A 25,894-nucleotide genomic window follows, 5' to 3' on the forward strand; every position below is an offset into this window, starting at 1 on the left:
TGACCTGAGCTAAAGGCAGACACTTAATGACTGAGCCACCCAGGCACCCCAGATTCTACTTTCTTGAACAATAATTAGTTCTAGTGACACATTTCTGAGAATTCTTAAAAAAAAGTAATCTACCCCTGGCTAATCTAAATCCCTTCTGAAATGTTAATCCTATTTTTTTCTCTAGTGTCAAGAAGAGCCCAACTGGTGAAACTCTCTAAAAATGCATTTATCGGGACGCCTGGGTGGCTCAGTCGTTAAGCATCTGCCTTCAGCTCAGGTCATGACCTCAGGGTCCTGGAATCGAGTCCCACATTGGGCTCCTTGCTCAGTGAGGAGCTTGCTTCTCCCTCTCCCTCTGCTGCTCCCCCTGCTTGTGCTCTCTCTCTCTCTGACAAATAAATAAAAATCGTTAAAAAAAGAAAAATGCATTTATCTTCTTCAATATGCACCAAACAAGACTGTGATATGAAATCAAGAAAGGTTTTTTTTTTTGTCTTAGCTTCTAAGTTATCTAAGGATAAGGTGTGTCATTACATCTCCATAACCCTGGGTGAGACTACAGGTATGTAGATGTGCATATTTGTATACAATGCTTACATCCTGAGTTAGTTGTTTTGTTGTTGTTGTTGTTGTTTTTCATGGATACTTCACTTGAAAAAATCCTTTTCTGAGTGCCTTGAGTATTATAGCTGTAGGGTACATTGGAAAAGAGCTACAAAACATTACTCACAGTTATTGTTCCCCAAATAAGTAAAACAAGAGTTGGGAGGATTTAGAGTGTATCACTATCAGAGTTTCTCCTCCACCAGAATTATTCTGAGAGAGTAAAAAAAAAAAAAAAAAAAAAAAAAGATTACATCTATAACTGGAAAAAGTTTGATCATGAGGGTTTTTTTTTTTTATCCCCAGGAATTGAAGAATACATTACAACTTCTTTGAAATCAGTAAGGTGGATTATTACCTAAGGTTAAACAAACATCCAGAATTGAGCCTTGAAGGAAAAGCTACCTGGGATTTGAAGCCAATTTAGGATTCACAGAGGATAGAGAAGAAAATAAAGCTTTTAATGTGTATAGTAAAAAGAAAGGAGGAAAGAAAGAATGACGAATATCACATGAGAAAGAACACCTGTATATATCAGAAACTTTGTTTTGACTCAACAGGCTGCTCTACAATACTTCAAAGTTTTGGAATTTATTTAATACTTAAGTTTTAGCAATTTTAAGAAAGTCGGTATTTTTTTTAAGTAATGTCTACAGCCAAGGTGGGGCTCAAACTCATGACTCCAAGATCAAGAGTCGCATGCTTTTCTGACTGAGCCAGCCAGGAACCCCTGTATATTTTTAATTGTAAGTAATTTGTGGTTAATATTTCTAAAAATTTTCTCCAGTGAGAATGAGCAACTAAAATACCCTGCCACCATCATGACACTGAATGTGTACTACAGTAATAGCTCCAGTGAAGAGAAATCTCACCACTAGACTATAGAAACCGCAAGATAACTTATAACTGAGAAATGGCACTTCAGAACTGTAATAAATTTTAGGATTCTGTTTTCTATTTTTGTAAAAAATGTCACTGGGATTTTGATATGAATTGCATTGAATCTGTACGTTGTGTTTGCTAATCCATGAACACAATTTCTTTGTATCTTTTTAGATTTCTTTCATCTATGTTTTACAAATTTCAGTATACAAGTCTTTCACCTTCTTTGGTAAGTTTATTCCTAAGTATTTGATTCTTTTTGGTACTATTGTAAATGGGATTGTCTCTTAATTTCCTTTTCAAATGGTTCATTGTCAGTGTATAGAAATACAACTGATTTTTGTGTTGGGTTTGTATCCTGCAACTTTAATAAATTCATTTATTAGTTCTAACAATTTTTTGTGCAGCTTTAGAGTTTTCAATATATACAATCTAAAATTCATATGGGAACCACAAAGAACCCCAAATAGTCAAAACAATCTTGAGAAATAAAAATAAAGCTGGAAGCATTATACTTTCTGATTTTAAAATATATTGAAAAGCTACAGTAATTAGAACAGTATAGTGCTGGCATAAAGATAGACATGTAAATCACTGGCACAGAATAGGAAAATAAACCAAACATGTATAGTCAACTGACCTTCAACAGGGTACCAAGAATACATAATAAGGAAAGGACAGTCTTCTCAAACAAATGATGCGGGGAAAACTGTATATCCACATGCAAAAGAAAAGGACACAGTCCTGGGACGCCTACGTGGCTCAGTCGTTAAGCGTCTGCATTCAGCTCAGGTCATGATCCCAGGGTCCTGGGATCGAGCCCCGCATCGGGCTCCCTGCTCCGCGGGAAGCCTGCTTCTCCCCCTCCCACTCTCCCTGCTTATGTTCCCTCTCTCACTGTGTCTCTCTCTGTCAAATAAACAAAATCTTAAAAAAAAAAAAGACACATTCCTTCCCTTCTAGAGTCTTTGAATGGCCTAATAATTAAATTGATATAAGACAGATTAATGGTAAAAAATAAATTTAATTTCATATGTACATGAGCTCATAAAAATATGACTCAAACAAATGACCAAAGCAAACAGCTTTCATACCTTTTAGACAGAGAAATAATGAATTTTTGAAAAATTGACAAAACAGAGAAGTTTGAGCTTGGGGTAGTAAATTAGCGAAGAAGTAACAAGGTTTGTTTATATAGCATTCACAGGTTATATAATTCCTTATCTTTGGTAATAAAGATGTCTTTATTAAATTCCTTATCTTTGGTAATAAAGATGTCTTTCTTTTCTCTGGTACAAGGAGGGTACCTTCCAGATGGGAAATGTATTTTCTGCATTCAGGAGAACAAAGAAAGACCAGTGCATTTTTCTTGCACCAGCTGTTTCTTGAGTAACTTTAATTCAAAATAATCAAAATGCCAGGGGTGCCTGGGTGGCAGAGTCAGTTTAGCATCCAACTCTTGGTTTCGGCTCAGGTCATGATCTCAGGGTCCTGGGATCAAGTCCTGCATCAGGCTCCATGCTCAGTGTAGAGTCTGCTTGAGATTCTCTCTCCCTCTCCCTCTGCCCCGCCTGCTTGTGCTCTCTCTCTCTCTCTCTCAAATAAATAAATAAATCTTTTAAAAAAATAATTAACATGTCAAAGTGGAATATTTTTGGGTAGCTTGCCCTGAACCCCATCACACTATAGGCAAAAATCAACTCAATATGGATTAAAGGCTTAAATGTAAGACCTGAAACTGTAAAACACCTAGAATAAAACATAGGGGAAAAGCTTCAAGACATTGGCCTTAACAATGATTTCTTGAATATGACACTAAAAACACAGGCAAAAAAATCAAAAATAGACAAGTGGGGCTACATCAAACTACAGTGTTTCTGTACAGCAAACAAAACAATCAACAGAATAAAAAGGCAACCTACAGAATGGGAGAAAATATTTCCAAACCATATATCTGGTAAGGGGTGAGTATCCAAATATACAAGGAACTCATATAACTCAATAGCAAACAAACAGAAATAACTAGATGAAAAAAAAAATGGGCAAAGGACCTGAATAGACATTTCTCCAAAGAAGACACACATAAGATTAAGAGGTATATGAAAAAATGTTCAACATCACTAATAATCAGGGAAATGCAAATCAAAACCATAATCAGATATCACCTCACATCTGTTAGAATGGCTACTATAAAAAAAAAAAAAAAGGATAGCAAGCGTTGGCAAGGATGTGAAGAAATTTGAACACTTGTACCCTATTGGTGGAAATTTAAAAAGGTTTTTCCACTATGGACATCCCTCAGAAAATTTTAAATAAAGCTACCATATGATTTAGCAATAATAATTTAGAAGAACTGCAATATAGATCCTGAAGAGATATTCGCAGTCCCATTCAACACATCATTCACAACAGCCAAGATGTAGAAACAAGCTAAATGTCCAATGACAAATGACTGGTGAAAGAAAATGTGGTATGTACACAGAATGGAATATTGATTGGCCTTTAAAAAAAAGGAAATGAGGGGCGCCTGGGTGGCTCAGTTGGTTAAGTGACTGCCTTCGGCTCAGGTCATGATCCTGGAGTCCCGGGATCGAGTCCCACATCAGGCTTCCTGCTCAGCGGGGAGTCTGCTTCTCCCTCTGACCCTCTGACCCTCTGACCCTCTTCCCTCTTGTGCTTTCTATCTCTCATTCTCTCTCTCTCTCATTCTCTCTCTCTCTCAAATAAATAAATAAAATCTTTAAAAAAATAAAAATAAAAAATAAAAAATAAAAAAAAGGAAATGTTACCCATATGCAATTACATAAATGAACCTGAGGACATTATGTTAAGTAAAATAAGCCAGTCGCAAAAGGACAAATATTGCATGATCCATTTATATGAGAAATCTAAAATAGTCAAACTCATAGTAGCAGAGTAGAATGGTGGTTTCCAGGGTGCTGGGGAAGGGGGCAGTGAGAGTTGCTGTTCAGCAAGTATAAAGCTTCAGTTATGCAAGATGAATAAGTTCTAGAGATGTGTACAACACTGTGCCTGTAGTTAACAATACAGTATTGTACACTTTAAAACTTTTTTAAGAGGGCAGATCTCATGCCAAGTGTTCTTACCACACACACCCACACAGAACTGTAATAAAACCCATTTACAGCAAACCTAATTATTATAAGAAGATATATATATATGCACGTGTGTATACATACATATGTGTTATATGTAGAGCTAGAGTTCTGAACGTGTTTCTTTTATGTTTCTTAGAAATGAAAATTGAGTAGTACTTTTTGAAAATCACAACAGACTCAAGCACTGACTTTTTTTTTTTTAAGATTTTATTTATTTATTTGACAGAGAGAGAGAGAGCATGAGAGCAGGAACACAAGCAGGGGGAGTGGAAGAGGGAGAAGCAGGCTTCCTGCCGAGCAGGGAGCCCGATATGGGACTCGATCCCAGGACCCCGGAATCATGACCTGAGCCGAAGGCAGACGTTCAACGACTGAGCCACCCAGGCACCCTCAAGCACTGACTTTTGACATATGATTGGTAGCTCTTTATAAACATTTCTAAGAGAACTTATAGAAGGAATGGACATTCAGAACTCTATTTCTACACACAAGTATATACACATAAACATATATGGAAAGATATATACGTATACACAACATACACACATATATGTAAATATACATATATATGCTTGCACACATATAAATGCATATAAATAAATGTACATACCACAGGTCAAATCAAAGCTAAATGAAATAAATATCACATCATAATATGACATTATAAATGACATCAATATCCCCTTCACCATGCTCTATCCTACTAAAAGGGGCATTTTTTTCAAGTTTTTATTTTAATTTCAGTTAGTTAGCTTACAGTGTTATATTAGTTTCAGGTGTACGACATAGTAATTTAACACTTCCATACATCACCCTGTGCTCATCATAACAAGCATATATGTATGTGTGTGTATGTATATATATATGTACATATATACACACATATATATGAATATATATATGAATTAGTGTTTTTGTATTCTTTGGGTAAATATCCAGTAGTGCGATTGCTGGATCATAGGGTAGTTCTATTTTTAACTTTTGAAGAACCTCCATACAGTTTTCCCACAGTGGCTGCACCAGTTTGCATTCCTACCAACAGTGCATAAGTATTCCTTTTTCTCCACATCCTTGCCAACACCTGTCGTTTCTTGTGTTGTTGACTTTAGCCATTCTGACAGGTGTGAGGTGATAGCTCATTGTAGTTTTGATTTGTCTTTTCCTGATGATAAGTGATGATGAGCATCTTTTCATGTCTGTTGGCCTTCTGTATGGCTTCTTTGGAGAAATGTCTGCTTATGTCTTCTGTCCATTTTGTAATTGGTTTATTTGCTTTTTGGGTATTGAGCTGTATACATTTTTTATATATTTTGGATACTAACCCTTTATCAGATATATCATTTGCAAATATCTCCTCCTATTCCATCAGTTGCCTTTTTATTTTGTTGATTGTTTCCTTTGCTGTGCAGAAGCTTTTTATTTTGACATAATCCCAATAGTTTATTTTTGTTTTTGTTTCCCTTGCCTCAGGAGAAATAATGTAGAAAGAAGTTGCTATGGCTACGATTGATGTCAAAGAAGCTACTGCCTGTGTTCTCCTCTAGGATTTTTATGGTTTCAGGTCTCACATGTAGGTCTTTAATCCATTTTGAATTTATTTTTGTGTATGGTATAAGAAAGTGGTCAAGTTTCTTTCTTTTGCATGTTGCTGTCCAGTTTCCCAACACCTTTTGTTGAAGAAAGTGTCTTTTTCCCATTGGATATTCTTTGCTGCTTTGTCCAAGATTAATTGACCATATAATTGTGGGTTTATTTCTGGATTTTCTATTCTGTTCTATTGATTTATGTGTCTACTTTTGTGCCAGTACCATCCTGTTTTGATCACTACAGCTTTGTAATATAACTTGAAGTCCAGAATTGTGATGCCTTCAGCTTTGTTTTTCTTTTTCAAGATTGCTTTGGCTATTCAGGGTCTTTTGTGGTTTCATACAGATTTTAGAATTATTTGTTCTAGTTGTGTGAAAAAATGCTGTTGTATTTTGATAGGGATTGCATTAAATGTGTAGATTGCTTTGGGTAGTGTAGGCATTTTAACAATATTTGTTCTTCCAATCCATGAGAATGGATTGTCTTTCCATTTCTTTGTGTTGTCTTCAGTTTCTTTCATTAGTGTTATATAGTTTTCAGAGTACAGGTCTTTCATCTCCTTGGGAGGTTTATTCCTAGGTATCTTATTATTTTTGGTACAATTGTAAATGCGATTGTTTTCTTAATTTCTCTTCCTCCTGCTTCATTATGAGTATATAGAAATGCAACAGATTTCTGTACACAGATTTTGTATCCTCACACTTCCTTGAATTCATTTGTCAGTTTTAGCAGTTTTTTGGTGGAGTCTTTCAGGTTTTCTATATATAGTATTATGTCATCTATAAATAGTGAAAGTTTTACTTCTTCCTTACCAATCTGGACCTTTCTTTCTTTTTCTTGTCTGATTGCTATGGCTAGGACTTCTAGTACTATGTTGAATACAAGTGGTGAGAGTGGACATCTTCATCTTGTTCCTGACCTTACAGGAAAAGCTTTCAGTTTTTCCCCATTAAGGATGATGTTAGCTGTGGGCTTTTCATATACGGCCTTTATTATGTTGAGATATGTTCCCTCTAAACTTACTTTGTTGAGAGTTTTTATCATGAATGGATGTTGTTCTCTGTCAGATGCTTTTTCTGCAACCATTGAAAGGATCATATGGTTCTTATCCTTTCTCTTGTTGATGTGATTTATCTCGTTGACTGATTTGCAAATACTGAACCACCCTAGCAATCCAGGGATAAATCCCACTTGATCATGGTGAATGACTTTTTAATGTATTGTTGAATTCAGTTTGCTAGTATTTTGTTGAGAGTTTTTGCCTCTATGTTTATCAGGGATATTGGTCTGTAGTTCACTTTTTTAATGGTGTCTTTGTCTGGTTTTGGTATCTGGGTAATGCTGGCCTCATAGAATGAATTTGGAAGTTTTCCTTCTTCTTCTATTTCTTGGAATTAACTCTTCTTAAATGTTTGGTAGAGTTCACCTGTGAAGCCATCAGGTCCCAAACTTTTGTTTGTTGGGAGTTTTTTGATTACTGATTCAATTTCTTTGCTGCTTATTGGTCTGTCTGCTCAAATTTTCTATTTCTTCCTGTTTCAATTTGGTAGTTTAAATGTTTCTTGGAATTTATCCATTTCTTCTGGGTTGTCCAAATTGTTGGCATATAGCTTTTCATAATATTCTGTCATAGTTGTTTGTATTTCTGTGGTGTTGGTTGTTATTTATCCTCTCTCATTTGTGATTTTATTTATTTGAGTCCTTTTTCTTTCTTGATAAGTCTGGCTAGAGTTTTGTCAACTTAATTAATTTTTTCAAGAACCAGTTCCTGGTTTCATTGATCTATTCTATGGTATTTTTAGGTCCTGTATCATTTATTTCTGCTCTAATCTTTGTTATTTCTGTCCTGTTGGTTTTAGGTTTTGTTGTTGTTCTTTTTCTAGCTCCTTTAGGTATAAAGTTAGGTTGTTTATTTGAGATTTTTCTTGCTTCTTGAGGTAGGCCTAGATTGCTATAAACTTTCCTCATAGAATCACTTTTGCTGTATCCCGGAGGTTTTGGACAATTATATTTTCAATTTCACTTGTTTCCAGTACTTTTATTTCTTCTTTTATTTCCTGGTTGACCCATTCATTGTACAGTACCATGTTATTTAACCTCCATGTATTTGCATTCTTTCCAGATTTTTTCTTGTGGTTGACTTCTAGTTTCATAGGTGTTGTGGTAAAAAAATATGCACGGTAAGAATCAGCTGACTTTTAAAGCTCCAGGCTCCAAGTCCTACTAGTTTTACAAACTCATGGAATTCAGCCTCTCTGGTTTCTAGAGCCAAACATTATGGGGATTAGTCTTCCTCATGTGAGCCCCCTAGTAGGAGGGCCCATTTCTCTGCCCTCTCCCCACACCCTGCTCCCCACCTCCTGCGAGCAACCTCCCTATACCTTCCTGATCTTCCTAAACTTTCAGATGCAGCTTCTTCTCTATATTTAGTTATGGAGTTTGTTCTGTCAGTCTTCCGATCAAATTGCTCTTCAGTTTCTTGATTTTGATGTGGATGATATCTAGTTGTAAACATGAGATGGAGTGAGCTCAGGGTCTTCCTATTCCACCATCTTCCCAAGCTCCCTTCTAATAGAGGCACTTTTTAAACATTCACAAAAGTGTAACAAAAAGTAGTGTGAATAACTTTTCTTCATGACACAATTAAAATGACATTCTTTTTAGTCATAAATTTTGGCTTACATTGAATTTTATGTTTATGCATCTAAGCTCCCAATTCTTATGTTTTTATAATCTATTTCTATATCTAATTCTGCTATAAAACTCTGTTTTCTCTTGGTATAGGAATTTACATTTTTTTAATGTTTGTAGTCTTAACTTAGTCTTTCAGACAACAAATTTATGCATTCATTTCATTTACTTTTGAATATATTCTGCCTAATTTTGTCAAAAATCCCAAGAACATCTTGGAGAAAAAGTAGACCATTTACAAAATGAGAACACATGCAAATATTTGTCTTGAGGTCATAAAATAATCTAAGCATAAACCATAAAGATGCTGCTGATCAATTTTTAAATCTTTCATTTACACACACAATTTATTTAAGGAGCTTCATGGTATCATTACACATGATATAGATGAAAATTCCCTAGATAAGAATTTATGAAGTTTGTTAAGAATGATAGTAGAGCTTTCCTCTGATAAGACTAGCCACATCAAAACTTTGATAGGTTTTTGTGGGTAAAATACTTTGAAATTTCTCATGTGTTTTGAAGGCAGGACACTGAGCTATAGACTAATTGTTAAACAGCTCATTTGTCATATACTTGAATATCATAATAAGGACAGACCTGGGAAATCACACATACCATGTGCCACCTTTGAAATATTGTTATTCACTCTTTATTTTAACCATTTCTTAAAAAAGAACTATTAAAGGAAACCATATGGTGTATACCAATTGGTTAAGTATTACTATAAGCATATTCCCCAGAAGGCATGTCTTCCGTGGGTTCCTGGGCTAAAGCAGACAGAAATGTTCGGTCTGGTGGTATGATGAAGTCTAAGAGGTGCTAGCTGTGTGTGTATCAAGTACTTATCACATTTCACAATCTCCAGCCCACTAAACATAAGAGATGAACGTGGGGAGGGAACTGTGCTAAAGACTGCAATCACAGGGGCACCTGGGTGGCTCAGTCGGTTAAGCACCTGCCTTTGGCTCAGGTCATGATCCCAGGGTCCTGGGATCAAGCCCCACATCAGGCTCCTTGCTCAATGGAAAGCCTGCTTCTCTCTTTCTCCCTCGGCTGCTCCCCCTGCTTGTGCTCTCTCTTTCTGTCAGATAATTTTTTTTTAAATCTTAAAAAAAAAAAAAAAGATTACAATCACAGTCTCTGCCCCAGTTCAGAAATGTATATCCTCTGGGACCCCATCTAATGATCTAAGTGTCTTTTGTGAGACTTAGAAATCTTGTGATAGGTTACATGCTCCAGTTAGCACTGAAAAAGTTCCCCAGTGGCTTTTGGAATCTCCAAAACCTTGGCACAAATGTGATAGCTTAGATTCAAATATTTCTCCCCAACATTCAGCCAACACCAAGACTGTTTAAATTCTAAACACTCTGCTTGATCCATATAAATCTAATTCAACCACAAAAGGAGACTATGCATTGCTCTGGAATAAAGGAGAATGGAAGCTTACATAAGGCATCAACAATGCATCACAAAGGCACAGTCTCCCAAAAGGGAAAAGAGAAGGGAAGTTGGGCTTTCAAATCTCTGTCTAGTATAATCATCACATTTCATTTCCCAAACACACTGGACCTCCAACATTTTAGTCCATTAGCATAGCAAGAAGGGTTCATTCTTCAGCCAGCCACTCACCAGTCCATCCATATCTCCGCACTCAAAAGGCCTTTCATTCACACATACACATACGACACCCGTATATTCCTACATCTCCTCCAGTAACTCATTCTCTTCTCTCTGCCCCGGTTATACCATTCCAACTTTCAAAACCATTCAGAAGGCCACCAAGAAACCAAAATGCTCCAGTTAATGGTAACAAACTTGAAAGAGAACATTATTATTCTGTTAGAAGTCAGACTTAAAAGAATCCTGATCTTGGTTCTCCTTCTAATTTAGACAATGCTCTTACCATCTGTTTCCTTTTTTAAAATGTGCATTCAAATAGGGATGTGTGGTAGAGATGGCTAGCTCTCTACCTCTTTCATTGTTGCCCTACTTCACACAGGGCAGTAATGCACCAGATAAATGACAGTGTTCCCAGATTCCTTAACATTCAATACCGTGAAGGGATTTAGCGCTCAACACTGAAAGAGGATTGCTCTGTGGAATTCCATGGAGGTTTCTTAAAGGGCTCCGACTGAGCTGGTAATTGCTCCCCTTTTGTCCCCCTCCCTTCTTTTGTGTTGCTTAGAACACAAACATGATGACTGGCATACCTGCAGCCATCTTAAACCATGAAGTGACAGTGGAAGCCATATTCCAAGACAGTGGAGCCAAAACATAGAAGTGTCTGGCTCCCCAATGACAGAGGAATGGCCACCCCAGCCAGGGACATCATACCTCCAGACATCTTTCACTGGAGAAAGAAACAAACCTCTATTTTGTTTAAACCTCTTCTGCTTTGGATTTTCTGTTATATGTAACTGAACTTAATCCTATCTGAAACAACATTACGTTTCTTTCTGACTTGAAATTATATTAAGTCCCTAAGTGCTGACTTATTGACATAACTATTGTCCAGAAAAATCATATTCACTATAGAAATATAAAATTATTCAATAGAAGATTGAGTAGTACTTCTGCAAAATCATAACAGACTCAAGTACTGACTTTAGACACGATTGATAGCTCTTTATAAACATTTCTAAGAGACATTACAAAAGACATTCAGTACTCTAGCTCTACACATAACATTGCTTAAATGAGGGCCAAAGCAGATCTCTGATAAAATATGAGGTTAATTCATTTGTTAACACATTGTCAGCATCTTTCTCATCATTTTAGTACATTTTCTATCCATTTTAATAGTTACCTTTTTAAATTTTGATCTCTCTATTCTTTATCTATATTTTCTTTTTAGATGTCATTTCTGCTAAAATTCTGAAATGAGGTATGAGTCACACAGACCTAACTCTGTTAACTCAACTATGCCAAAAAGCAGGAACACACTGCTTACATACCAATTAGTTTTCCTGAATTAAGGCCCTGAGCCCTGTTCAGTAACATTCTTCTCTCTGGAAGATGCACATTGAGATGTCCCTCTGTAAAATAAATGTGATCAAAGACTGGGACCTGGACAGAAAGCAGGAGGCCAGAGAAAGGAAATGTTTCATTGAGAAATGTTTTGGCAATTAGGATTGAATATTATTAATGTTTCACAGAAGCACTTCTTGTATTTTAGAATACAGGTCTCCAGGATAAGTACAGTGAAATTCACCAATCTCTATTTCTGATCTCTCAAATGTGCAGTTCCTTGACATTTTGTCCTTGACATCCAGAACTGGAAAATGAGCTTGATTTAACTTCAGGAACTTGAGTTGCTGAAGCCTAAAAACTATAAAATCTACATCATCCTGTATAGTTGGAACATAAGACATGCTTATCACCCTATCAAATTTTATTTTAGTGTTAGTAGTCAGTATGAACCACTTCCTCCAAATTAGAAACATTTCACTGATTTTATAAAAGCATCTGGACTAAGATTTGGCATCTAAACACGTTCATATTTCCCACCCCAGTACTCAGCTCTAGCATCTTCAAGATGCCAATGCTATACACAGAACAAAACCTTTCAGATACCTCTCGACTTCCCCCACTTTCCCAGGATTCAACCAGTGAAACAGAACAGTAGGAGATATATAATATATTAGACAGTTATTGCAAAAAATTGGCTCACACAATTGTGGGTGCTGTCTGGGCAAGTGTGAAACCCACAGGGCAGGCCATCAAGAAAGACTGGAACTCTCAAGAAAGAGAGAAGTTACTGTCCACAGGCAAATTTTTTCTTATTAGGGAAGACTCAGCTCTTAAGGTCTTTCAGCTGTTCGAATCAGATCCACACAAATTATCTAGGATAATCTCCCTTACTTAAAGTCAAGTGATTATAGCCTTTAATCACATCGACTAAATACCTTTACAGCAATACCTAGACTAGTGTTTGAATAACTGGTAAAGACCATCACACCCTCCTCCACAAACTCTTAGGCAGTTAGGTAGAGGGTTCACCCTCTGCCCTGGATTTTGATCCCTGTTAACAAATACTGACAATACAGACAGGCTACAGCTATTAGAAGTCCTGATCTTCACCTTCTCACAGAGTGTTATGTAAGAGGGTTTCAAGAACCTGTCATTGCACGCGTCACTTTTCACTTTTTTATCTTCTCATATATGCTTTAGTTTCCTTGACTAAGATGATTATGTAGTAAGTTCCCAGTTTAATACTATCCCAACTGAGACCTATGACACAGGAAAGAAAAACTCCACCTCCTATGGAGTAATTTTCTCAACTGTTATCTCAAGGAGGAAAGAGGAGAGCACAGCAAAGGTGTGACCTGGTTTCAATCCAGCAAACTGGTTTGACTTTCCTGGAGGCAAAGGCCATCAAAAGTCTTGCAGGTTCTCTGACCTCCTCTTTTCCCCTCTTCTTTTGTCTTTTACCACAGCAAAAACACACCCATTTTTATCTTGTACCTGCTATCCCTGGGGCTTTTAGTCTGCTTTCCCCACAGAATCCCAGCATTTTTAGCCAAAATTGTTGCATGCTGGGGCAAAGGAACAGAACCCTTAAACAATGATGATTTACTCTAAATAAAAATTTGCCATGACAAAGGTTCAGTGGTTGAGTTAGAATTTCAGGATTGAGGAAGAAAAGAGGAGCGGCTTTTTAAAAATATTAACAAGGGGGTTAAAGTAGTGAAGTTTATCTTCAAAGACAGGCTTGGGTCTAATTTGTTTCCTTTATTAATTATATGACCTTTGAAAAGTCTCAACCTTCTTACGTTTCAGCTTTCTTGCCTATAAATAAGGGGAGGAGACCAACTTCTCTTACAGTTCTATTTTTCTTTGATCCTATGGACATAAAGCAGCATAACATGGAGAAGAGCTGACGAGAAAAAGTATAGAAGAGTAACTTAAAGTATAAAGTAGCATGAAATGCTCACTCTGGAAGGAAGGAAGGAAGGAAGGAGAAGGAAAAGAATAAAGAATGAGAGAAGAAAAAGCTGGGGTACAAAGGTAAAGTGTAAGAACATACAGGTACATACAAGGAGAGAAAGGTGGGAACTGTGGCAAACTGGAGAGTTCATGGCCCCTTACAAAAAGTAGCTACTATTCATCTCTATCCAACAGCTGGTGTGGGAAATACAGATCTAATGGTGCCAGGTTTTAGAATTTTTCCAAAAAGCCATAAATTTGGATTCTTATCTGACAACTCCTAATTTTTAAATGTGGACAAATTAGTTCAATTTTTAAAGAACAGTATGCAAAACAAACACAATATATAATAATTTTTAAGTAAAGATTATTGCAAAATAATGCATTAACAACAAAATATCAAAAATTGTTTTATACATTTTAAACAGCTTTATTGAAGTATAATTTACATATCATAAAACTTATCTCTTATGTATTCATAATTTTTAAAATTTTAATTCCAGTATAGTCAACATATTAGTTATATTAGTTTCAGCTGTACAATATAGTGATTCAACAATTCTATACATTACTCAAGTGCTCATCCCGATTAAGTGTACTCTTAATCCCCTTCACCTATTTCACCCATCTCCCCACCCAACCCCTCTGGGAACCATCCATTTGTTCTCTCTAGTTAAGAGGCTGTTTTTTGGTTTGTCTCTCTTTTTTCTTTGTCCATTTGTTTTGTTTCTCAAATTCCATATATGAGTGAAATCATGTGGTATTTGTCTCTCTCTGGCTGACTTATTTCACTTAGCATTATACCCTCTAGGTCCATCCATGTTCTTGCAAATGGCAAGATTTCATTCTTTTTTATGCTGAGTAATATTCCATTGTATATATCTACCATGTCTTCTTTCTCCATTCCTCTATAGATGGATACCTGGGTTGCTTCCATAATTTGACTATTGAAAATAATGCTGCAACAAACATAGGGGTGCCTGTATCTTTTTTGAATTCGTGTTTTTGTATTCTTTGGGTAAAAACCCAGTAGTGGAATTACTGGATCATATGGTAATACTATTTTTAATTTTTTGAGGAACGTCCATACTGTTTTCCACATTGGCTGTGCCAGAAACTATCAAAAATTTCAATAAAGACAGGCTCTGACCCTGCATTTGCACAATTCACATCCCTGGCCTCACCCCAATCCTGGCTCTGTACCCTTGATAGCCTCTGGGTTAAAGGTTTACAACAGGGAGCCTGGTATTGCCATAAATGCAAATAGAAAAGAGGAAGAAAAGCAGGATTGGGAGTGGAGATAATGAATTCAACAGCAGGAATTCTATCTGAGGTGCTGTGTGGGCATCTAGATGAAGGAGACTCTAAGCATTTGAGAATAAGGAAGTGATATCAGTAAGTGGAAAAATTAATACTTGGTGTCTGTTATATGCTGGACAGTCTACATATATTACCTCATCCACCAACAGTTGTTAAGATGACTCTTTAATTATGAGGTTTAATCTCCATTTAAGATATTTTTTAATGGATATTAAGGTCACAGCCCCAAGATCATACAAGTAGCCAATAACACAATTGAGCCTGTCTGAATTCCAGGTTTGTCTGAATCCAAAATCCATCCTTGCCGACAAACTGTGCTGCCAAGAGAAAGACACATACAAGTGCATGTCATCAATAAACCTGGAGATTGGATGAGATTCCCAGAGAGCGTAAATGACCCTTGCTGTTCATCAAGGCTGTGTTATTATCCTAGTGACCCTCTCAGGGATGGGGGGGGCCTTCCCTCTTGCTATTCTCAGGACTGGAGCTGTTCTTTGGACTGGAGCCTTTCCATCCACTAAGAAATTTCCCCTGCAGCCTTCTGGTCTGCAAGTATTATAGCCTCTGAATTCTAAGCTCTACTCACATGTAAAGACCCCTGGCTCTCTTCCATATTTACTCACACCACTGCAGCTTTGTTAAAAATTACAACCTGTTTCCACACTCTTTGGAACCTTGTGACTTGACCACCAGTTTCTCTTAGGACTTGCATATGAGTCCCTACATTTTGGCAACATTTAGTTTCAGGTCATAACTCTTACCAAGTGTCCTGTTAATCAGGGCAAACCTAGCCATGTCTCAAGATAGGACATCCCCAAATTTCTGGTTCAGTCTTACTTCCCTAGCATTTCTTAATAGGTGATTGACTAAGGAAATGAATTATTTGTTTCTCAAATAAATTTTATATCTTCCTTCTCCACTCATTTCTTACAGTCATGTCTTTCCCTTAGACCATCATATTCCCTCCACTACTCCAGTATGAATCTTATCATACTTCTAAGAGTAGCTTATATTTTACTGCCTCGCAAAATGTTCCTTCACCAGCCCAGTCTGAATCAATCACTCTATCTATGAACTATGACAGTGTTGATTCATTGGACACTTATGTGCCATTTTTAATCAACAACACATCAATCGTATCTACCTAACTAGAAGGAAAGGGGCCAATGTTTTATGCTTTGTTAATATTCCCAAAACTTCACACACACTGTAGGGGCTCTGATAAATAGCCATTGAATGATGTGTTTCTAAAGCATGGAAACCTGAAGTTTTAGTCCTGTATATTCCTGACGGCCCTTAATTTTTCTCACTGGCCTCTTATTTCTAAAATAGGGATAGCATTATATGAAATTCCAGGGGTATTATGAGGAAGAGTATAATGAGGATATTTTAAAAATATCTACTGATATATTTTCCTTTTTGATCTCTTTCCTAGCAATCCTTAATCATTTTCTGCCCCAGTTAGGAGAGGGCAAATCCAGCTAAGAAAATAGAAGGATTTGACTGAAAGAAGTCCCAATGAGATAAGAGGAGAAAGAATAAAGCCCTTTTGACCAAGGGAAAAGGAACCAAATAGAGAGAGAAAGGGAAAAGAGCTTATTCACGAGTGTCCTCCCATCTCCTGCTTTGTTTCCAAAGTATCCTCAGCACCAGGGCCAAATCTAAGGAAAAGTGGTAGGAAGAGCCCAAAAATGCCAGAGAAACCAAAAGCAGGTTTGTGGCATCATTCCCATCCGGGACTCTAGAAGAAGACCACCATGAAGAAAGCTGTGCATTAATATAAAGCAAATATAGCAGAGTCGGGATGCTGTGTTTTGGCCTATGTCAGATATGGAGATGGTGTAGAACTCCCAGCAGGTCCCAGAGAAGATGTAAAGAGTAGCTGAGGGTTCCAGGTGGTGAGCTCACTAATAAGATTCTTGCAGGAAGAAGACAAGGGATTCTGTAATAGAATATTTATAGGAAAGACCATCTAAGAAAATGAGCAAATTGGAGTCTCAGCCAGAATCAAAGAAAGTACTACCAGCAAGACCTGAAGACAAGAAAGGGTCCACCATTGCATCTTGACCGTGCCAAAGAAAAAAACCAAGAATCACACCAGACATGGACCATCATGAGCAGATGAAAGAGAGCAATCACACCGATTTTGTTTTCCAGAGACCATTAAGATACACAACTCGGGTGCCTGGGTGACTCAGATGGTTAAGCATCTGCCTTCAGCTCAGGTCATGATCCCAGGGTCCTGGGATTGAGCCCCACGTCTGGCTCCTGGCTCAGAGGGGAGCCTGCTTCTCCCTCTGCCTCTGCCTCTCCCCTGTTCATGCTCTCTTTGTATCTCTCTGTCTCAAGCGAATAAATAAAATCTTAAAAAAAGATAAACACCTCAATGGAAGAACAATAAATGTGCATGGGGCTCTCATTCAACACCATGTGGGAATTGGTTCTTCTCCATTTCCCAAGATAAGAACAGAAAAGACTTGAACTATTTGTCAATCTCCTCTAAAAAATTAGTTTTGACTAGGGAATAACGGAATTAGTTTAATTGACAAATTAAGTTTCCCTCTCCCTTTGTGAGATGAAGGGCTTGAGGGCAAATGAGAACAGTGATAACATAAAGAAAGATAGTTTTCTTTATACATTTGAATTATGGTGGGCCCATCCTGACATATATCTCCCCTCACAATAAATTTACAATGAATATTTTGTATTAACTTAAGAAAGCAACTTATGCTACAAAACTAAGGACAGTGCATCACTAGATGTGCTTTAAACACTTATTTTCCTGACTGCCTTAAAGTAGGTTAAGAAAAAAATCTTCCCCAAGTAAGAAAAGAAGACAAATCATTATGACACAAGACTTAACTGAAATTCTGCCCTATTAGATTTTGCTAAGAAGAGAGAAGTGCCAGATGAGGGGATTTCAGGGATAAGTTATTATATTTGCAACTTGGTATAATGAAAATTACCTAGGCAGTACCATGAATTTAAGTGAACTGTGATTTTTTTTCTTAAATTTTAATATAAAATAATTGTTCATTTCTTCCAAGAAATAGTTAAGGTTGCTGACTCTTTTGCATAAATCAATATGCTCTGAACAATAAAGCTAATAGCCCAGTAAAGCCACGCAGGTGCCCCTAAAATGTAGCTATGTAGCTGTTTCCAGGGCTTTATTCCAGGGGCTAAACAGCAGTTTCCATTTCTAGTCAACTGCTGTCTTTATCAAATTACTTCCTTCACTCAGGGACAGCTTTTTAAGACATCTTCTAAGGGAAAACTTTAATTTCTCATCTTTGTTCTTAAAGAATATAGTTTTTTTTTTTAAAGATTTTATTTATTTATTCATGAGAGACAGAGGAGGGGAGAGAGAGAGGGAGAGAGAGAGAAGCAGAGGGAGAAGCAGGCTCCCAAGGAGCAGGGAGCCCGATGCGGGACTCGATCCCAGGACCCTGGGATCATGACCTGAGCCGAAGGCAGACGCTTAACCATCTGAGCCACCCAGGCGCCCAGAATATAGTTTTTAAAGTAGTAGGATTGACTACTATATATTTTTGAGGGTTTCTGATAATATTAAAAACAATTATGTACATGTAAAACTACTACAAAACATAGTGACTTTGTTATTCATCATAGAAACATGCACGGTCTTACTAATTTTACTAAGAAAATGTTATCATATTTCATAGTTATCTAAAGTGTTAAGTTCTTTTTTTTTTAAGATTTTATTTATTTATTTGACAGAGAGAGACACAGCGAGAGAGGGAACACAAGCAGGGGGAGTGGGAGAGGGAGAAGCAGGAAGCCTGATGCGGGGCTGGATCCCAGGACCCTGGGATCATGACCTGAGCCGAAGACAGTTGCTTAACAACTGAGTCACCCAGGCGCCCCTAAAGTGTTAAGTTCTAATATAAGCAAACAAAAGTATTTTAGTCCAATGACAAATAATTTGTTTTTAACCTTGTGTTCTTAGTCATGTAGCCTTTCCAAAAAAGAGATCCAAAGAAACAAATATAAGAAAGCACAATCAAAGAAAAAGCTTCTACTGAGAATGGGGTTAACAGTCTCAGAATTTTAGATTATTATGTTAAATATATCTTATTAGATATAAGATGGTAATGCTAATGGATGTTCACCCCTCAGCTTTCTCTGTGCAACAAAATTACGAAATGTGTTCTTAATGAATAAAGCACACTGGTTATGTTTATCTGACATGAAAATGGCTTAAAATATTACGTGGAGGGGCACCTGAGTGGCTCAGTTGTTAAGCAACTGTCTTCGGCTCAGGTCGTGATCCCAAGGTCCTGGGATCAAGCCCCACGTCGGGCTCCCTGCTCCACAGGAAGCCTGCTTCTCCCTCTCCCTCTCCCACTCCCCCTGCTTGTGTTCCCTCTCTAGCTGTGTCTCTGTCAAATAAATAAATAAAATCTTTAAAAAAAACTATTATGTGGAAAGTTTTAACTAATAATCCAAAAACACTTTAATCAAAAAAATATTTTATATCTAATTAAAGTACATTGTTGCTTATTCTTATTGTAACTCTTTAAAAAGCTAGAATAAATTGATCATTATGAATTCTGATGCCACAGTAATTTAATGTCCTATAAAATTTAAACCAGATTTGTTTTCCATTCTGTATATAAGCAAAATGAATTAGATGAACTCCATGATTCCCAAGATTATCTGCTGGTTTACCTAAAATTTTCATGCTAGAATTCAGTCATAAGGCATATCATTTATCTCAAAAATTTCTTAAAATACAGAGCAATTGTGGCAGACACACAGACTGTATGAGCTCAGAGTAACCTGAGACTTGAACTGTCCCTCTGGCATTTTCCCATTCTAAATATGGAGTGGCTTGATAATCCCTTTGGTTTCTAAATTGATTGAGGATGGTCTGAAAGGGAATTGATTTAATTCATACCCTCTGGTATAGCTTCAGAGCAGTCCCTTAGGGAGAGAGCATCAGTCCGAACCCAGACCCCAGGACATTCTGATCCATCTCCCAATCTGTCTAGGAATCCCAAGACACTTACAGGGAAGTTACCAAAGCTCAGCTCCAACAGGGTATGACTAATTATTTTTTAACAATTTAAGAAGGGGTACATGTGTTTGTACACATACACATACACACATACATACAACTTAATGATAAGTTGTCCATTCTGAGTATTCAATTTTTTATTTGTAGAATGAAAGGAACACACTAACGATCTCTAACCCTTTGCCGGTTCAAAAATTCTATGATTCCTCAAATTAGATCCCTTTCTCCCCATCTCCCTTTAAAATGGTGATGGATGAGACATAAAATTTTTCAGTAAGAAGAGAGTACTAAAAGTTTGCGTAAAAAGTAAAAATCTAAAAGGTGTATTATAAAGAAAAAAGTTTATATTAGGCATAGAGTTTAAAGGAATAAATAACATTAGTTGTTAAAATGAAAGAAATCGGGGCGCCTGGGTGGCTCGGTCGGTTAAGCATCTGCCTTCGGCTCAGGTCATGATCCCAGGGTCCTGGGATCGAGCCCTGCATCGGGCTCCCTGCTCAGCGGGAAGCCTGCTTCTCCCTCTCCCTCTGCCTGCCTCTCTGCCTACCTGTTCTCTCTCTCGGCCAAATAAATAAATAAAAATCTTTTTAAAAAAATGGAAAAAAATCAATGTGAATGCAGGACTTAGGGACAAGTTTTTTTTTTTTTTTGCATTTCTGTCATTAAAAGTAACCCAACTCAAAATGTTTGCTCATCAACATTCATGCACACCTCCTTGAAGCAAAAAGACAAGGAAACTTGGAAGATAACCAATTCCAAGTAAACTCTCATGAAAGAAATGCAACACCTTGTTGTGGTTAAAAAGTAAGAACATTTTCAAAACATATGTGATATTGGGTGACTAAAGAGACATCGGCCGAGAATTTTAGGCAGTTCTTCACTGGAGAATTCAGAAAAGATGGGGTTCTGATAGGATACAAAGGGAGCACCTTCCACAGGGTCATAAAGGATTTCATGATTCAGGGTTGGGGATTTTGTTAATGGAGATGGTACTGAAGTTGCCAGTATTTACCGGAGGCCCATTTGCAGATGAAAATTTTAAAACTGAGACACTCAGCTCCAGGCCTGCTTTCCATGGCAAACAGTGGTCCCAGTACAAATGGCTGCCAGTTCTTCATCACCTGCTCTAAGTGTGATTGGCTGGATGGGAAGCACGTAGTGAAAAATCATTGATGGACTTCTAGTGATGCGAAAGATTGAGAATGTTCCCACAGGCCCCAACAATAAGCCCAAGCTGCCCGTGGTGATCTCACGGTGTGGAGAGATACAGTCCAGAGCAAGGCTGATCAGGCCTTCCCTTGCTCTGGGTGACGATCTTGAGTAAGATAATCCGGATTGGCCCCTGTGTTTGCTTCCCTGCCTGCTGCAGCCCTTTCTGATCAAGAGACCTTGGAAATGTCACAGATTCAGAACCCAAGATTTTCTGTTTAAGTTTTCAATTGTAAATAAAGATTTGTTTTGGGCGCCTGGGTGGCTCAGTTGGTTGAGCGACTGCCTTCGGCTCAGGTCATGATCCTGGAGTCCCGGGATAGAGTCCCACATCGGGCTCCCTGCTCAGCGGGGAGTCTGCTTCTCCCTCTGACCCTCTTCCCTCTCATGCTCTCTATCTCTCATTCTCTCTCTCTCAAATAAATAAATAAAATCTTTAAAAAAAAAAGATTTGTTTTGTTTTGGTAAAAAAAAAAAAAAGAGGGCACGTACTGAATGGAGCACTGGGTGTTATGAACAAACAATGAATCATGGAACAGTACACCAAAACAAATGATGTAATATATGGTGATTAACATAACAATAAAAATTTTTTTAAAAATGACAAAAAAAACTAATGATGTAATGTATGGTGATTATAATATAACATAACATAACATAGTAACATAACATAATAAAATAATATAACATAACATAATATAATAAAACATAATAAAAATAATAATAATAAATAAATAAATAAAAATAAAGAGACATCTTACAGGAACTCTCATTGGCTAACCTGCAACCATCCAAGGGTGAAGAATAGTCAATTGACCAACCTGAATAATTAAATGTCCATTATGTTATTTTTTTAAAGAAAATTAACATAAAACTACACAAGAAAAGTGATCCTAGCAGAATAGAATTACTTTGTATTAACTGTAATACTAAGCAATATGTTAATATGAGTATTCTGTTTATTAATTATGTAACACATGCAGATGTACTGTCCTCATCTCGCGTAAACAGGGTAGATACAAGGAATTGGAGTAAGTCATACTGTCCCATTAATGGCAGAAACTACTCCAAGAGCAAGAAAGATTCACCACTAGTGGGCATTTCCAATAACCAGGTGAAAAGTTGATCCAAAGTTACTCAACATTGCTGGTCATGTACAGCATAGCAACTGTGTTCCAAGATGATAAATTAGCCAAATATCCTAAAAAAGAGATGTTTTTATGCAAGTTTCATCCCTTGTCTCCTGGGAGATGAAAACTTGATGGCCTTACTAATTAAGGCATTAATATATGTATTAAGGATAATTTTCCAGTAATACCTGCAAAGGAGGTCAAAATATAACAATTTCAGGACGACGAATATAACATTGTCTAAATGGAACTTAAAGAATATACCATTTGGAGAAAAACATGAAGTTCCAAACAACTAAAGCCTACAAAAAAGGGATATATTGAGTTTTTTAAAGCCCCATTGATAGAGCAGCTACATTCCTATTAAAAAAGGGCCGAGCCCACAGCATGTCATCTCAGATTGGGGAAATTGCAATTGGACTCTAATAGCTAATAATTCAATATCCCAATAAAAAAGCAGTTGCTTGGTAATTCAAAAACCTATAACCTTGGAAAGTTCAAGGTAGGATTTCTAACCCTAGGAAGGAAGATATGACAATAATAATATGTTCTAAGCTAATAAAGCAATAAACTGAACTTCATAGAATCAATACCTCTGTAATTCATTTAATAAGTCTTATAAGAATTTTGGCAATGTTTGTGCCTTTTTCCTGATCTTTAAGGTATTCAAAGCTGTTTTTAAAATATGACCGTTAAGCTCTTAATTTTAGATAGGAGAATTTGATTAAATAGTTTTGTAATCCATGTTTTTGTCTCTGTAAAATTTTAACTTGATAAAGGTATAAGTTTTAATGTGTATATAATGTCTAAAAGTTTAGAGCTGTGTAGTCCAATATGATACCTACTAGCTACGTGTGCTATTTAAATGTAAACAAATTAAAATTAAATACAATTAAAAATTCATACGTTTGATCACACTAGCCACATTTAAAGTGCTCAGTAGCTATAGGGCTAATGGCTAGCATATCTGACAGCACAGAGATTGAAGTATTAGCTTATTTTTAGATGTGTTAGTTAGGATATGGACTGACCAACTATATTTAGATAAGAGGCTCAAAAATACAGGTTCAGGGCGCCTGGGTGGCTCAGTTGGTTGAGCAACTGCCTTCGGCTCAGGTCATGATCCTGGAGTCCCGGGATCGAGTCCCACATCGGGCTCCCTGCTCAGCGGGGAGTCTGCTTCTCCCTCTGACCCTCTTCCCTCTCGTGCTTTCTATCTCTCATTCTCTCTCTCTCAAATAAATAAATAAAATCTTTAAAAAAAAAATACAGTGGTTCACTCAACTCAGTCAAGAAAGAAGTTCCTTTCTTTCTTATCTAACAATCTAGAATTGGTGGGTGGTCCCAGCATAGGATTGGTAGGTAGAAAGGCAAGTTTAGCCCATGAGGTCTCCAAGAACCCAGGTCCTTCTTTCCTATTTTGTATTCTGCAGGACTGGAACCGCAACATCTTCTCTGCATGTTCAGTGTCAGAAGAGGAAGAAGAGAAAATGAAGGGCAAGAGATTTCCTTTACAGAGAATTTGACAGAATGTTGCACACATTACTTCCATTCACACTTTGTAGCCCACATCTGGTTATTACGGAGGCTGGGAAAGGTGGTCAAGTTGTGTGGCTATATGCCCGTCTACAACTTGGGCCACGGCAGTGTTATTTCTAAAAAAGATAGGAGAATGGTTATTGGAGAACCACTCTTCCACAAGGGAATACTGTTTAATGGATTTATGATGGGGGAGGAGGAGATGTGGAGATTAAACAACATTTAAACAGTAGAAGATGTTCTCCTCACTCAACAGTCTATGGAAAGTAAAACTCCAATCAATAGCCATTCCACTGGTTATATAAATTCTACTACTAACACATTTTGTTCTAGATGAAGTAATGTAAACCAGTTAATAGAAAACTTACAGTTTCATTTAAAAACTCACTAAAAAGTAAGTTTTACTGTCTTGGCTATTATAAAATAAATATTAGCATTCACTTTTAACTCAATTTCTTTATAGGAAAAAAATTCTTTAAAGAATGATGCTATCTGTAAAATCTGTAAAATAATGTACTCAAATCAACACTGCATAATTATTAGGTCATAGAACACTCCAGCCAAAAACAATAGTTAAACTACATATATAAACAAATTTAACAATATGACAGGCCTGTTTTATAGATTAAACTTAAAAAGTAAATGTTTTTAATACTTGATTTTGTGCATGAACTAAAAAAGGACATTATTAAAATACACTAAAATAAAAATTCACTCTTCTTTAATAAAAGATGATTTGCTTTTGAGCTTCAATCCTAATCATTTTTAACCTGCCAATGAAAGTGGTATTATATAATAGTGGTTTATATACTTACCTTCCAATTGTGAAAAATTGCTTCTTAAAACCACATATACTGTATATTAAATATTTAAATTATATATTTTAGGCAATAGAAATTATCAAAAGGACAGTAAAAATTACAATATCACCACCATCTTTTAAATTGCATCTAAAAATTCAAAAATGTGCTTCATAATTGTTGACAGTAATCTCTTCTGATATGCTTTTGCTCAAATGAAAATGTATGAAGAACTTTAAGAACAAATTTCAACTATTGGCTGAAAACATTTCAAAAATCAAAACTGATCAATTTTGCATCAATAATAAAAGTTTCTCAGACCAATAATTCCCATGTGGTGCTAAATTATATTGATCAGATACCCCTAGTACTGGCAAGTCAATGTTTATGTTAGTCAACAGTGTCTGTAAGGCAATTGTGTGCATTTCATTACCTATTAAAGTGACCTTAAATAATATGTTAAATGTACTATTTGTAAAGCAAATGAATTCTATTTTAATTTCTTCATCATTGGATTTAAGCAGGCAGTTTGAGAAATCAGTTTCAATAGCAATCAAATATTTTCCCTTCTTACTTTCTCTTATCAACATCTAAGAGGAAAGAGTACAATATGAGGGTAGAATCCTCTCAAGCATCCTCACCCTTTCTTTCTTCATTGTCTATTATTAGTTTTTGAATATTTTCCCTTCTGACCCATATGGCCCATTTACATGCACATTTCTAATCTGTTAGGATTAACCCCAACAATTTCCAACCCATTCAAGAAACAACATAAAGCAAGGAAGACTGACATTTTATAATGATTATTTTGTATCTGTTCTACAGCTTATTTAAGAAAAAGAAAATACTTCACTCCTTATTCCACAATATGAGTCATCAGATATCTTGCAAAATCCTTAGAGTATAGAATACTTTAAAAAGCTGGATTCAGGGGGTGGGGGGGAAAGCAGAAAAAAATCTCTAAAACTGCACAAAAGAACTGACAAGAAATTGAAAGCAATCCTCAGAGGCCAGAAATGACAAGCAGAATCCAGAGAGAGAACAAAATGCTTATGT

General features: G+C 36.6%; 1 pseudogene; it reads left to right on the forward strand.

The window, feature by feature from the left end:
* Positions 1–21,565, forward strand: part of LOC112821290 (peptidyl-prolyl cis-trans isomerase H pseudogene) — a 28,323-nt pseudogene extending 6,758 nt beyond the window's left edge.
* The last annotated feature ends 4,329 nt before the right edge of the window (positions 21,566–25,894 follow it).

The sequence above is a fragment of the Callorhinus ursinus genome, unplaced genomic scaffold, assembly GCF_003265705.2.
Source record: "Callorhinus ursinus isolate GAN/ISIS: 27379988/994484 unplaced genomic scaffold, GSC_fseal_2.0 scaffold10, whole genome shotgun sequence".
Classification (NCBI taxonomy): Eukaryota; Metazoa; Chordata; class Mammalia; order Carnivora; family Otariidae; genus Callorhinus; species Callorhinus ursinus.